General features: G+C 41.7%; 1 pseudogene; it reads right to left on the reverse strand.

Annotated features, from left to right (window-relative positions):
* Positions 1–3,274: 3,274 nt before the first annotated feature.
* On the reverse strand, positions 3,275–4,675 carry LOC106028186 (serine/Arginine-related protein 53-like; annotated as a pseudogene).
* Between the last annotated feature and the right edge of the window lie 11,932 nt (positions 4,676–16,607).

Genomic DNA, 16,607 nt, shown 5'->3' on the forward strand with positions numbered 1-16,607 from the left:
TTAAAGAAGAAATTAGGCAGTTTTTATAGTTGAATGATAACAATACAACATACTAGAACTTGTGGAACAAAATAAAAGTAGTCTTAAGGCAAATTTATACCAGTTAATATGCATATCAGGATAACAGAGCAAATGTATATAATAATATCTTACTGTTGAACCTCAAACTTCTGGAAAAAGAGGAGCAGGCTAAACCAAAAGCTTGTACATGGGAGGAAATTATGAAGATCAGAGCAGAAATTAACACACTGAACACTAAAAAACAATACAAAGAACCAATGAATCAAAGAGTTGGTTCTTTGAAAGATTAAGTAAAAGATTTAGCCAATCTTATCAAATGGAAAGAAAAGACTCAAATTCATGCAATTAGGAATGAAGAGTGAAATCACATCAGATCCTGTAGATATCCAGAAGGTCATCAACCCCTGCTTCAAGGACCTGTTTTCCAATATGATGGAAAACACAGAAGAAATGGACACATTCCTAGCTGTATATGACTTACCAAAACTGAATCAAGATGATATAAAAATCCTAAATAACTCACTATCAATAAATGAAATCAAAGATGTAATTAAAAACCTATCAACAAAGAAAAGTCCAGGCCCTGATGGATTCACTGCTGAATTCTACAAGAAATTTAGAGAAGACCTAACACCACTATTTCTCAAACTCTTGAATGAAATTGAAATGGAAGCAATATTTACAAATTCAATGCAGCATTGGTGGTATAGTGGTAAGCATACTCACTTCCAACTTCAATTCTGGAGCATTCCTCTGATTCCAAAACCAGAGGACTCAACTAAGAAAGAGAATTACAGGCCAGTCTCCCTAATGAACATCAATACAAAAATCCTCAATAAGATACTAGCAAACAGACCGCAGAAAATCATCAAAAAGATTGTACACTATGATCAAGTGGGACTCATTCCAGGAAAGTAGGGATGGTTCAACATATGTAAATCCATAAATGTAATACACCGTATTAACAGAGCCAAGGACAGAAATCATATGATCATCTCAATAGATGTACAAAAAGCTTTTGTCAAAGTCCAGCACCCACTCATAATAAAAACCCTACAAAAAATTGGTCTTTATCTCAATCAGATAAAGGTTATCTATGACAAACCAACTATCAACATCATACTAAATGGACAAAAGCAAAGCTTTCACTCTAAAATCAGAAACAAGACAAGGATGTCCACTGTCTCCAATCTTAATTCAACATAGCCCTGGAAACTTTAGCTGGAGCAACGAGACAAGAGAAAAAAAAATAAAAGGAATAAAGATAGGAAAGGAAGAAGTTAAACTATAATTTGCATATGCCATGATAGTCTACTTCAAAGACCCCCAAAACTCCACCAAAAGACTTCTAGATTTAATAAGCATTTCAGTAACGTAGCTGGCTACAATCAACACTCAAAAATCAATTGTCTTCTTGTATACAAATAACAAACTCACTGAGACAGAAATCGGGGAAACAATATATTTTACAATAGCATCCCCAAAAATGAAATACCTAGGAATCAATCTAACAAAGAATGTAAAAAATACCTCTATATTGAAAACTATATTCTCTGAAAATGGAGAGATATCCTGTGCTGGAGTAGGAAAAACCAATATAGTGAAAATGGCCATACTTCCAAAACTGTATTACAGATTCAATGCAGTCCCAATCAAAATTTCAATAGCATATCTCATGGAACTAGAGAAAACAATTCCAAAATCCATCTGGAACCAGAAGAGAACTAGAATAGCAAAGGCAATACTGAGCAACAAAGACATCTTTTAGACAGGGGCATCACAATTCCTGACTTGAAATTATACTTACAAAGCCACTTTGATTAAAAAAAAAAAAAGACCCAAAGATCAATTGAATAGATTAGAAAATGCAGAACTGCAGACACACTCAGCCACCTTATCTTTGACAAAGGTGCCAAACATATTCCCTGGAGCAAAGATAGCTTCTTAAATAAATGGTGTTGGAAAAACTGGCTCTACGCATGCCAAAGATTCAAACTGGACCCATATCTTTCACCATGTACTAAGCTAAAGTCAGAATGGATTAAAAATCTTAATATTCAACAGAAACATTAAATCTGCTGGAAGACAGAGTAGGTAAAACTCCTGTAGACACTGGTGTAGGCAAAGACTTTATGAACAAAACCCAGATTGCACAGGAACTATCACAAAGAATCAACAAATGGGATCTCACCCTACTGAAAAGCTTTTGCACATCAAAGAAACCACCAACAGAGTGAAGAGACAATCTACAATGTGGGAGAAAATGTTCGCCAGCTGTTCCTCAGACAAAGGATTACTATCAAGAACATATAAAGAACTCAACAAAATCAGTGCTCCCAGAATGAAAGGCCCATTCCAAAAATGGGCATCTGAGATAAATACAAACTTCTCAGATGAAGAAGTACAAACAATAAATAAATATGCGAAAAAATGTTCAACATTACTGGTCATTTGAGAGATGCAGATTAAAACAACACTGAGATTCCATCTCACCCCAGAAAGGTTGGGTAGTATCAAGAAATCAACCAATAACAAATCCTAGAGGGACTGTGTAGAAAAAGGAACCCTTCTGCACTGTTGGTGGGCATGCAGACTGGTGCAACCACTGTGGAAATCAGTGTGGAGATTCCTCAAAACCTAGGATTGGAGGTCCCATTCAACCCAGCTATTCCTCTTCTGGGTGTCTTCTCAAAAGAATTAAAAACATCATACCACAGTGATATATATGCACCCATGTTTATAGCAGCAGTTTATAACAGCCAGATCTTGGAAGCAACCTACATGCCCATCAACTGAAGAATGGATAAAAAAAGATGTGATTTTTTTATACAATGGGGTACTATTCAGCCATACAGAAGGATAAACTGTACACTTTTATAGGTAAATGGATGTACCTCGAGAACATAATTCATTAGTGAAATAAAAAGACACACATGTAAACATCATATTTTATTAGTGTGACAAGATGAAAGAAAAAATATGTATATGTGTATGCATATGTAAAAAAATAATTAAGATTGTTATATTACTGATTTCTCTGAGTTCACTGAAAAGACAGATCTGTGCTGGTATTGTCTGGACAATTGCATGCAGCTGTCTTGTGCTCTGGGTGAATGATTTTGGGATGACAATGTGCAATGTATGTACCATTGTTGTCCCAATTGACGTGTTTTGAAATTTTGTTGTAGTTTTTCTTCTCCTCCTCCTCATTCTTTTTTTTTATCTTTGAATAAATTGGATTTGAAAAAAATAAATTTGGGTGAGCCAGAGAATCGTCATCTTGGTACATGATAGCGATAGGGATGCTCCTAGGGTCTGTTTCTTTCTCAACACTGGTGGGTCAGCACCTGCAGAAGCCAGTCCTGATGCTGAAGTTGTATGTCTCACCTCACTAGGTTCCACCGACTTTTTGACTTCTTTACTTGGTCTGAACATCTGCTGAGGGACAGAATCACTTCCAACAGCTCCGATTTCTGTTCCTCTTTGTACTTGCCTGCCAGGGTGGCCTGGTCTTCCTCCTTTCTTTTCTCAGCTCCCTCCTCATTTCTTTCTTTGCCCTTCAGTGCTTCATCAGCTTTTGCAGCGGCCTCAAGAGCTAGATGCAGTCTGGCTTTGGTCTGTTCGGCTGCTGGCGGATGTCCTAATCCAGCTTTGATGTTTCCATTTCCCCATTTGATGTGTAATTCTTTGTCCTTGCCTTTATCTTTTTCTCTTTTCTCTTTATCTCTGCCTTTATGTCAATCTCTATCCTGGGACCTGCTGTGGGTTCTGTGACTGGGTCTTTCACTGCTTCAACCATGGGAAAGTGGACAAGGTCTTGACCTGGACCGTCTTGTGCTGCTTTTAGACCTCGACCTCTGAACTCTAAGATTTCCCTCAACCCCTTGAATGACTTCGACTTCATTTTCTTGTAGAGCCATAAGGAGAGCTACTGCTAGACCGATGCCTGCATCTTCTACCATAAGAATGTGAACGAGGCTGACGATCTCTGGACCAAGATCTCAACTTTGATCTTGATTTCCTTCCACCTTTCTTTCAGCTGTATGCTCTGCTATCTGAAGAACTGCTGGAAGATGACCGTCTCCCATGTTTCTTTTTTCTCTTACTTCTGCTTTCTTCTTTAGTGTCTGATGACTGACGTCCCATTTCTACAAGTTGGAATCACTTCTGCAGATCAGGGTACCACCAGCATCCTCTGAACCTGCTTTAGTTTAAGCTCCAAAAAACTTTTTAAAAACTTCTGCCCAGGGCTCAGTGGCTTAAGTGCTTGCCTGGCAAGTGCAAGGTTGTGAGTTAGATCCCCAGTACAAAAAAAAAAAAAAATCTGCCCACCAAAGGAAACAACTGATAGAGTGAAGAGACAACCTACAGAATGGGATAAAGGTGTTTTGCCAGCTACTCTTTGGACAGAAGAGTAGTATCTAGAATATATAAAGAATTCAAAAACATTAGACCCCTCAAAATGAAAGACAATCATTAGAAACATGCAAAGTAAAACAATACTGTAACTGGGTGTGGTGGCACAGCTGTAACCCCAGCACTCAGGACCCTGAGGCAGGAGGATCACCACGACTTTGAGGCCAGTCTGAGTTATATAGCAAGATGCTGTCTCAAAAACTCATACCAAAACAAAGAAAATTCATCCTTACTCCAAAAAGAATAGCTACTCAAGTAATCAAATAATAAAAAATGCTGGTAAGAGTGGGGATAGGTCCTTCTATATTGTTGGTATGAATTTCAAACAGTACAACCATTAAGGAAATCAGTATAGAGGGTTTTCAAAAACCTAAAACTAGAAATTCCATTTGACTCAGCTACTTCACTTCTAGGTATCTTCCCAAAAGAGTTAAAGACATCATGTTATAGTGATTCATGCACACCTGTGTTTATAACAGCATAACTCATAATAGCTAAATCTTGGAAGCGGCCTATATGTCCATCAACAGATGAATGGATAAAGAAAATTGCTACATATACACAATAGAATACTTCACTGCCTTAAAGATAAACTTGAGTCATTTTTAGGCAAATGAATACACCTTGAGACCATAATATTAATAAGATAAACTAGACACAGAGGCTCAAGTATCACATAGCTTCTTTTATATGAGAAACCCAAAAACACAAAGTGAAAAATAAAAAACACAAAGTAAGAAACAGGAAGATAGATAGATAGATGTTTTCCAGATAGATCTTTTCCAAAAGAGAAGGTGAGGGCTGGGGATTTAGCTCAATGGTATAAGTGCCTGCCTAGCAAACGTGAGGACATGAGTTCAATCCCCAGCACCGAAAACAAACAGAGAGAGAGAATAAAATACAGTAGACATAATGTATAAGTAAAACCAAAACTAGATAATTAAGTTGGTTTGTGGACCTGAGAGGTAGATTTACCAATGTATCAGTAATTGAAGAACAAACTGATTCAGTAACCATTGCTTCATTATGACAGGTGGCATAAAATTGGCCACAGACGACAAAAATCATCTGATAAGTTTTTCAGCTTCTTCTTTTTCTTTTTCTAGGAGTGTCATTTTATCTTTCCTATCTGACTAAACTATAACTTATTTTTCAGAAATTAGGCACCTCAGTTTGCAAAGATGGGCAGAAATGAGCAAAGAGGTAGGTTGTAACTTCAAAGCTTATCCTATGCAGTTCTCTTAGGCTCTTTAGTATTTTAACTTGTATGTGTTCGTGATATATAATATTTACATCTGTTTTGGGGAAGCTTATAAATTCTTGATCTTTTGAGTCCTTCCCCACTCGCCCTCCCCATCTCCAAAAGGTGTGCCTTCCTGTTTCCTACCGTGGCTCCTTTATTTATCTTTCAGTTTCTCCTACTTTTTCATTGTAGGACAAAATACCTAACGCCCAGAGGAAAAAGAAGTAAAGGTTATTTGGCTCACAGTTTGTACAGGTTTCAGTCCATAGCTGGCTTCAAGTCAGGGTGGCCTGGCAGACGGGCATCACAGAAGAAACAGGGGCATGGCAGACAGGAAGCAGCTAGACTGCCTTTCCCTTTTGATTTCAGTCAGGCTACAAGTCTGTTGGTTGCTGCCACCCACACCCAGAACTATTCTAAACAAATCGGTGGATTAATCCATTATCACACACCCATGATCCGGGTACTTCCCAAGGCCCCACCTATCAGCACGTTAGGCTTTTGTGGGGACATCTAGATACAGGCCGTAATATTCTGCCTCTGGGCCCCAAAAGTTTTATGTACATTCCTTTATGCAAAATGCATTTATTCCATCTCTAAGAGTTGTCAAAGCCTGAATGGTTGCAGCATTACTGAAAAATCCAAGTCCAAATTCCCTGAGATCTAAGGCAAACTCTTAGCATTGAGCACTTATACTAATGGTGATGAACCTATGGCATACGTGGTTTTTTTGTTGTTATTTTAATACAAAAGATGTTAATGTATGAGTTGCTTTTTCTAAACTAAAGGCTTAATTGCAATGTTGGTACTTTGTGATGAATGGGTGGGTTTGGGGTTGCAGTTTGGGCATTTGTCTCTAAAATATTTGCCATCACTGTGGGTCTATACAAATGAAAAGGTTAAAAATTCCAACATGCAGTGACACAAGATAAATATTTTTACTTCAGAAGTCAAAAATAGGCAGTTAGAAAGAAAAGAACCAACGCAAGACTGAAATCCATCAGGCCAAACATTAAGCTCTAGCTCTGTGTTCAGCACAGGGCACAATCTGTGGTGAGACGTGAACTCCAGAGAGCTTGGGTGGCTCCAGCCCCGTTTCTCACAAAGTGTTTGCTGCCCCCATGGTCTTCTCAGCCCACTTTGCTCACTTCTTGTGGCTTTCCTCAGATGTTCCTTTGTCATGACTTTCTCTAATCTTCTGGGATCTGCCCTGCACCTACTGCTTTACACAGCTTCACACGCTGCCATCTCAGGGGCACATTGACTGGCCTCCCTGGCCTGCTGAAATCTGGGTGGAAGCCTTCTTGACCCTATAACTCATGCGTTCCACATGCACTTAAAACCAGCACTATGTGTATCACACCAAGATCTGCCACCAACTGGAACAGTACCCAGGGTTTCTTCTCTCTTGGCTGAGTGCATAGATTATTGAGTACTATAAATGCAATCCTGAGGAACAAATGCCCTAAGCCACCACCATTTTGGAACATGGTGTGCTGGGGTTGTCTCCTCAAAGCAAAGTCTTTCACGTTTGCAATTTTGAGGCTGCAAAGAGTGGACTTCTGCTGGACCTTGTGATCCCTCAGGCCATTTTTCTATGGTCCTGTTCCAAACTATTGTCTCATTAATGATAATATTTTCATCAACCAAGTTCTCCTCTGTTCTATCTTGCAGGCTGGCCTTGAACTCACCAGTAGCCCAAGGTAGCCTCAACTGTTGGGATTACAGGCATGTGCCACCATGCCCAAATACAATCCATTTCTTAAAATAAAATGTATCTGCTGTCTCAGAGCCTGAAGATCATATTGCCATCTGCCCATTCATCTGCCACTTCCTATAGTGAGCTAACCTTCAGCTTACTATAAGAGTAAGTCGCATAGGTAAAAAAGGTTTTTAAAAATATTACCACAAATAAATGATAAGGATTTGAAATGATGTGTGTGCTAATTATTGTGGTTGGATCATTACCAAATGTACACATGAAGAGAAATATCCCATGGTACCCACACATAAATACGATTATGTGCCAATTCAGAAAATAAGATACGAAGATTTGTAATGTTTTTAGGAAGAGACTGCTGTGTTACCACCAATGTCCTTACTTGTCTCAGACTTTTACTGTTTAGAATGTTTGAGTAGGAAGGGCTCTGAATACTAAATCTATCTATCCTGTGGTCCTTATTTCATAGATAAGGCAGGCCAAGAGGTGATGTGGTCTTTGAAGTCACATCTTAGCTCTTGTGTCCCGATGCCAGCCGTGGAGACTACTGGATTTGCATAGTTTGGCAGGAGTTTGAAGCAGCTAGGAGGGGGGAGGAGCTGCAGGGCTCACCCATTCCCCTCTGAGTTAGCTCCACTCTCCTCCAGTGATTCAGGAAATCCTTTCTCTCCTCACCTTACATTGCATTTTTTTCCCATTGAGTCAGTAACATTACTGTTTTAATAGATGTTATGGTTACCTGCACTGAATACACATACATAGCAGGTGATTTGGTACAGATTTATTTCTCCAAATCTTGATTAAATTAGTTGTCCCTTTCTCACAGATTCTCTCCCAAATTATATTGACAAGACAAGACTTTCCCATTTTTGCTGCCATTTCTTTGCATTTAAAGAGCAGGAAGAAAAAAAAATTTTAAAAAATCAAGTTTAGGGGGCTGGGGATTTAGCTCAGCGGCATAAGTACCTGCCTTGCAAATAGACAGTTGTGAGTTCGATCCCTGGTACTGATAAAGAAATGAAAAAAAGACCAAAAAAAAAAGAGCAGGAAGAGCCAGGGATTTAACTCAGTGGCATAAGTGCCTGGCAAGTGCAAGGTGGTAAGTTTGATCCCCAGTACCAATAAAATAAAATAAAATAAAATAAAATAAAATAAAATAAAGAGCAGGAAGAAGGGAGAGGTAGGCTGTTTCTTATAGGTGGTTGTTAACCGTCATCACTGCTACCCAGGGTCTCCTTTCATTTTTGAAGACCCCCAAACTCAGTTTATAGAATTGGCCTAACAGCTGGGTACAGTGGCACAAGCCTGTAATCTCAGCATTTGAGAGGCTGAGGCAGGAGGATGCTAAATTCATGCTAGCCTGGGCAACTTAGAAAAACCCTGTCTTGAAATAAAAATAAAGAAAGGACTGAGGATATACCTTGTGTGAAGGTCCTTAGTTCAATCCCTAGTATTGCCAAAGGGGTAAAAAAGGAACCGGTCACATCACTGATTCAGTGGTTGCCTTGAGATACACATGAGGCCATAAACATGATTTGATTTTCTGGTTATCTTTCTAGTCCTGTCACCCGTCATTCTTTCTACTTTACACTATCTGCATTGGTCAAAATCAGTATTTACATTTTCCTGAATGTACCTTGAATCTAATGCAGCCACTCTTTGCAATGATTTTGTCGTCTAATATGTGGGCATAATTGTCCTCAATTACCTATTTTCTCTTTTCATAATTATAGAACCCCAAGCTTTTAGGTAGAGATGTGGTGTCCAGAGTAGACACTGTATTTACTAGAGTATTTTGCAGCCAATTGTAGTTACGCCTATGTTGGGATAACAGAATGTATGTAGAAGTTTCTAAGAACCTACGTAAAATGATACATGTTGAATATCTTTTGCCACCCTCTACAATCTGCAATTTAGGAAATAAAATCAATAGCATGGGTTGCATAGATAGATGACAGACAGATGGACAGATAAGAGGGGGTATGTTAAGGGCACTGATTCATATTATTATGGGAGCTGGGGAATAGACTGATTCACTTCAAGTCTGAGGGCTGCGAATCGAGACAGCCAATAAACAGAGTAACTCCCAGGCCCAGGCCAAAGGCCAGGGAGCTGGAGGAATGCTTGGAGCAAGCCTGGAGTCCACAGGCAAGAGAGCCTGGAGTTCTGATGTCCAAGGGTAGGAAAGGACAGGTGTCCCTGCTCCAGGCAGAGGGGAGGCCGTAGAGAGGGAGAAAAGGAGAGGAAGACGGTGAATCGGTGGTACCTGCCCATTTGGATTCCACGCAGATTTTTCTTTTTCAGTCCACTAATTGAAACGTCAAAATGTCAGTCTTCCCTGCAGGCACTATCGAAAATGTCTCAAGAAACAATGCTTTGCCGGGGCCAGGGTATTCCTTAATCCAGTCACGCTGGCACTAAACCATCAGACTGGACAAACTCCTGCTTTTCCTTCAAGAACCAAATCCATCATTTCCTCCTCTGTAAAACACTTTTTTGTTTGTTTGTTTGTTTGTTTCCTTTATTTGTTTTTTTGAGACAAGGTGTCACTATGTAGTTCAGGCTGGCCCTGAACTCATTATATAGCCCAGGCTGGCCTCCAACTTGCAGTGATCCTCTTGCCTCAGCCTCCCAAGTGCTGGGATTACAAACACATAGCACCACACCTGGCCTTGTGAAACACATTCTGATCCCCACTTGGGAATTTAATCTCTCCTTTGTATTATACTGTTTTTTGCTTTTTGTTTTTGTTTTTGTTTTTCTTTTTTGAGGCAGGATTTTGCTATATAGTTCACTTTGTAACCCAGGCTGGCCTAGAACTCACAGTGATCCTCCTGCCTCAGCCTCCCAAGTGCTAGGATTAAGGTTGTGTACCACCACACCTGACTTTTATATTTGTGTGCATATTTTTATACCAAATTGCATGTTTTTGTTTATACAGTTGTCTTGCTATTAAATTACTCTGTCATTGAAAAAACTTGGAATTCTTTTAGAATAAATATAAAAATATTTTGGTTTCTGTGGATTCTGATACTGCCCTCAAATCTATCACATCATTCAATATTCCAGCCTTCCTGTATTATTCAGCTTTTCTGTCACTGTGACAAAATACCTTATACCTGCAGCCTAAGGGAGAGGAGAATTTATTTTGGCGCACAGCTTCAGAGGGTTTAGTCCATGGTCAGCTGACTCCAAGGCAGAAAGAGCATGATGAAAGGCCTTGGAGGAGGTAAGCTGCCCGATTCATGTTAGCCAGGAAGCAGAGAGAGGAAAGGAAGGGGCCAGAGCCAAGAACACATCCTTCTACTTCAGGTTCCCAGACACCTTCCCCTCCACTCAGACCCCACCTCTAAATACAAGAACTTGGGGGGATGTTTTTATTTTATTTTATTTTTGGGGATCGAACTCACAATCTCATGCTTGCCAGGCAGGCACTTGTGCCACTGAGCTAAACCCCCAGCCCTAAGTGGGGACAATTTAGATCTAAACCACAACATACTCAAAGAGTATTTTGGGAAGGGGATACTGGGGATTGAACCCTGGACCTCTGCACTTAACTCCCTCCCTAGTCCTTTTTCTTTTTATCTTGAGACCAGAACTCACTAAATTGCAAAGTTGCCTAGGCAAGGCTTAAACTTGCAACCCTCAACCAGGCATGGTGGGTGTATACCAATAATCCCAGCACACTGGCACTTGAGGCAGGAGGACCCAAGTTCAAATGTAGCTTGGACAACTTAGAGAGACTTTGTCTAAAATTAAAAAAAAAATAAAGTAAAATAAAATAAGAGTTGGACACTTTCAGTGTGAAGACCCTGGTTCAATCTCTAGTATCACAAAATGCACAGATGAACAAACAAAAGAAACAAAAATTTGTACTCCTCCTTCTCAGCCTCCCAGAGTGTGCAAACTCCAGACACATGCCACCATGTCCAAGTCCTACCCAAGGATTCTGATGTACCTCTTATGGTAGGTATAGTCCTCCCCTCTCCTGATCCCTTTAGTTGATCCATTGAGATAATATTGCTATGGTCTGGATACTGCCTAAGTGTGACCCTCAGAGATTCCTGTGCTGGAAACTTGATGGAAGCTTTTAAGGAAAGGTTTATATGGGGGTCCTGGCCTAGATCCCCAATCTCCCAAATAAATGTATGGCAAAGGCTTAAATAAATGGGACAAGTGGTATGATTTTAAGGCTCCAGAAGGATCAAAACCCTCTGCAGAGTTCAAGACTCTGGGGACTAAGACAAAGAATGTCTTTGGGTGGCCCATATTTAGTCTTCAAACAAGGAAGGGGTTAGAGTGGAAAACGCAGGAAACTGAGCAGAACTTGGGAGTGGTTCAAGGACTTTTCCAAATAAGAGATTATGTTTAATTTAGCAGAACTATCTTATGAGAAGACTTTCATGCTGCATTTTACTAGAGGAGTGAAATGCCTGTAGTTAACAGACTTTATTTAGTTTGTTGGAGCTGGGACCAGTGTCCTCAGCTGTGACTTATCTTACCCTTCGAGGCATCTCTTTGTTCTCAGGTTGGCCATGCCTCACCCATGCCACAGCCCTGCATCTGTGTTCAGTTTTGTTTCAATGGCTCCCAACAGGTTTAGATCACTAGGGGTCTGTGGGACAGACCTGTGTCTCTTTCTTTCTCTGCATCAATCACGCCATAAGGTGATCAGTTTGCCCCTCCATGTACTCCTGGCCACACACTAAGCACCAGGGCCAACTGACCACAGGCCAAAATGTCTAACACTCTGTTCCAAAGCAGAACTTTTCTAAAAGAAGAGATACAAGAGGACATCAGAAAATGGGAAGACACAGGCATCAAGGGATATAGCTCAGTGGCACAGTGCCTGCCTCGCAAGCGCAAGGTTGTGAGTTCTATTCCTAGTACCAAAAAAAAAAAAAAAAAATGAACAAGAAAGAAAATGAGAAGACATACCTGACTTCTGGAACAGGTAGAACCAATATTGTCAAAGTGACCATACTTCTAAAGTTGATATGTAGATGAATGCCATCCCAATCAGAGTACTGTACCCAGTCCTCACAGATCTAGAGAACACAGTTCTAAAAGTCATACAAAACCAGAAGAGACCCAGAGTAGCAAAAGCAGTTTTGGACTACAACAGCAAGGAAGGAGGCATCACAACATGGCTTTAAATTATATGATAGCCTGGTGCAGTGGTGCACACCTGTAATCCCAGCTCTCGGGAGGCTGAGTCAGGAGAATCACTGTGAGTTGGAGGCCAGCCTGAATCACATAGTGAGACTTTGTCTCAAAAAACAAAAGCAAATAAAAAATAACCAAAAAGTTATCTTACAAAGCTACTGTGATAAATTCTTCATGGTATTGATATAAAACCCAAAAGTGGATCAATGAACAGAGCAATCGATGCGGAAACACCGTCAGACACACTCAGTTATTTGATCTTGGACGGGCCCAGAGTCATGTTGGAGGAAAGACAGTCTCTTCAGTAAATGTGCAGAGAAACCTGGTTGTTCACATGCAAAAGACTGAAGCTGGATTTCTCTCTTTCTGTCTGTCTTTCTTTCTCTCTCTGTCTCTTTCTCTCAGAGGAAAGGTTTATTCAAGGCAGGGTGGTGTGGCAGAGGGACAACAGTTCATGGCAACAGAAAACAACAAAAGCACCAAGAGATGAGAGAGAGCTGTACCCACATGTTTAATCATGTATTAAAATGAATCAATGATCTAAATTAGTGTGTGTGTGTGTGTGTGTGTGTGTGTGTGTGTGTGTGTGTGTGAGTACTGGGTACTGGGAATCAAACTTAGAACCTCGAATTTGCCAGACAGGTGCTGTGCCACTGAGAGCTAAATCCCCAGCCCCTAAAAGATCTAAATGTTAAAACAGAAACATTTAACCTACTGAAAGATAAAACAGGTAAAACTCTTGAAGTCATAGATGCTGGTGAGGTCTTTCTGAACACAACTCCAATTGCATGTGAGGTAAAAGCAGGAAACAACAAATGGGACCATTTCAAATTAAAAAAAAACTGCACAGCAAAGGAAGTGGCCTTCAGCATGGGAGAAAATCTTTTCCTCAGACAGATGACTAGTATCTGGACTATGAACTAAAAAATGTGAAAAAAAAGATAAAAGTGGAAACAGCTTTGTAAATAAGAAGGGGAGAGGGGCTGAAGGGAAGGCAGAGACATGGGGGTAAAAGGAATTGAGATGCCAGGCACAGGTGCGACTTCCCTATGACGACTGGGAGCAGTGTGTGTATCTAAAGTGACAATAAACAATAAAAATGTTCAGAAAAATTCAAAGGACTAAAAAAAAAGCCTACTCCAAAATAAAAGACCCAGTAAAAATGGGCACGTGGAGTTAACTGATACTTCTCAGAAGTACAAATACAAATATTAAAATGTTCAGCGTCTCTGACCATTAGACAAACACGAACTAAAACACCACTGAGATTGCCTCTTACACCAGCAAGAATGGCTGTCATCAAACAGTAACAAACACCGGTAAGGCTGTGGGGAGAAGAAAGCCTTCTATGCCGTTGCGGAAATGTAAACTGGTACCACCACTGTGGAAATCAGAACAGAGGTTTTGCAAAACCTAGAAATGGAGGGGTTGGGGATTTAGCTCAGCGGCATAAGCGCCTGCCTTGCAAGTGTGCGGTCATGAGTTTGATCCCCGGTACTGGAAAAAAAAAAAAAAAAAACTAGAAATGGAAATTCTATTTGACTCAGCTAGTGTCCTGCTGGGTATCTTCCCGAAAGAACTAAAGACATCGCACCACAGCAACGCATGCACGCCCATATTTACAACAGCATAATTCATAACAGCTAAATCCTGGAAGCAGCCTGTACGTCCATCAACATATGAAAACAGAAAATTAATGTGGTATCTATACACAATAGAATACTACTTGGCCATAAAGAAGGATAAACTCAGGACATTATAGGAAACCAGGTTCACCTGGAATGTTAGGTGAACTAAACCAGACACTCAAATTTAGGTACTGCAGGTTTCTCACACGACTAATGCAAAATACAAATAAAAGATAGATAAAAGGAACCAGAGGGATCTTTTTGTAAATGGAAAGGGAGCCAAGAGACTGAGGGTCAGGGAATGCCGCAGAGGAAGGCCGCTAAGTTTTAAGGTGCGCGGGCTGTGCACAGGCACCGAATCCCCACAGTGACTGTCTTCAAACCGGCCACAAACCTGCATGACAAAAAGTCATCATGAAACCCGGGAAAGGGCCGGAGGGAGCGGCGGGGATGGGAGGGAACCAGCCGCGAACTGTGCGGTGCGCTCCTGGCGCCCTGGGAGGGAGGCGAGCTTTGAAATCCGAAAAAGGACACAAAACTCGCCTTTTCTCTTTGCAAGGCCCTCGGTGCTGACTGCAGAAACGCGCGGCTGACTTCACCCAGCAGGGCCAGGCCGCCGCTGGGAGGAAGGCGGGGAGGAAAGCGGTGCCGGCCGGCGGCTCCCTGCTGGCCTTTCCTCTCCCGGGTCACCACCGAGCGCGCCGGAGCCGGGCAGGTGGCGCCACCCAGCTGTGGGCGGCCAGTCTGCAAAGCTCACCCCGTCCCGCCCCGGGCTGGGGCCTGAACCCACTCAGTGTGTGCCTAGACGTCCTTCCTTCCTTCCTTTTTCTCTTTCTTTCTTTCTTAAAACAAAGTCTCACTGCACTGCTCCATTACCCAGACTGGACTCAAACTTGGGACCCTCCTGCCTCAGCCTCCCAGAGTCTGCCACTCTTTTTTTTATAAAATGTCCAGCCTTGGTATTTTGTTCTAAACATAATAGTGGGCACTGCAGTAGGTAAAGCTGGGTAAAGAATTTAGCCTTCTTTCTGTCCTCGAAGTGCCTGCGGTGCGCAGGGTGAGATGCTCTCAGATGTTACCGGTACTGAGTGCAGCAGAAGAGGGGAGGAGATGATCTGTGCTTTTTTCAGACACAGGTTATGGGGAGGCGGTGCCTGGGCTGCACTTTAAAGGATTATAGTTTACCTGAGCACCGAGAAGGAAGAGTAACAGGAGATCAAATGGCAGAAAGGGTGACACGTGCAGAGGCACACGCGGGGTTCATTGTAGTCAAGAGCGTGGGGCTGAGGTCGCCCCCAGCTTCCGTGCAAAAGCGGTCAGAGCAGCATCGCTCAGGATGAGTCCCCTCTGCAGACGGCCCGCCTCCTCCTTAGGAACTGATTTTCCACTGCTTTAATTCTAAGGACAGGTTTCGCTGAGCCCGTTCTCTAACTTCGGCATCACGAAGTGCTGGCTGCGACTGTTAAAACCACTGTTGCTGGAGAAAGGTCCTGGGGTGGGGGTGGGAGTGGGGTGGGGTGGGGTGGGGGTACCTGTGTCATGCCCTGCAGGTTAGGCGTCCAGGGACTCCGGCTTCTCTGAGAGCATCCTTTATCCTGCTACACAGAGCATTTTCAGGAGTGCCCTTTGAAGCCTTCCTGATTAGTTTTTACCTGCTAGTTTCTAGCCAGTAGCAGGTTCATCAGCTCTGCTTTCTCTGAGTCCCTAGCTTAGGGATAATGCTGCATTAATCTAGATTGAGTCTTTTTTTTTTATTTTATTTATCCTTTGGGTGCTTGTAACTTCCTCATTGATTAGATTGTATGTACTGAGTGAGGTGGTACACACCTGTAATCACAGCACTTGGGAAGCTAAAGCAGGAGGAGCAGCATGATTTTAAGCCAGTCTGGGCTACATAGTGTCAAAATACCAAAACTAGGGCCGGGCGTGGTGGCGCACACTTTTAAACCCAGCACCCCGGGGGCTGAGGCAAGAGGATCATCATGAGTTCAAGACCAGTTTGAACTACATAATAAGAACCCATCTCAAGGGGGGAAAAAAAGCAAAAAACAACAAAACAAAAACAAAAAATCTATCCAACCAAATCAAAACAAATAACCTTGACTATGTGTGGGAAGTTGCCATCTAGTTGTCCTCTTCTCTAGGACAGAATCAAGGCTCTGTTTTCTCAGGAGTTCCACAAGTAATGTTGCTTGATCTAGGAACTGCTTTGGCTTTAACCAAACCCTCTTTTCCTAAGCCCGGCTTCCTTCCCCATTGCTTGGCTGGATGGAGCGCAGGGCCAGGGACTCATTTTCCAGGTGGGCTGAGCTTTTTGTTTTTTGTTTCTTTCTTTAAGCACGCCTGAAAGGCTGCTCTGGTCCCAAATGCCATCTGTAAGCATCTGTGAGAGCAGTTTCTCTCAGCTTCCTCA

This window comes from Cavia porcellus, unplaced genomic scaffold (assembly GCF_034190915.1).
Source record: "Cavia porcellus strain 051 isolate PalLab524CR breed Dunkin Hartley unplaced genomic scaffold, mCavPor4.1 scaffold_31, whole genome shotgun sequence".
Lineage (NCBI taxonomy): Eukaryota > Metazoa > Chordata > Mammalia > Rodentia > Caviidae > Cavia > Cavia porcellus.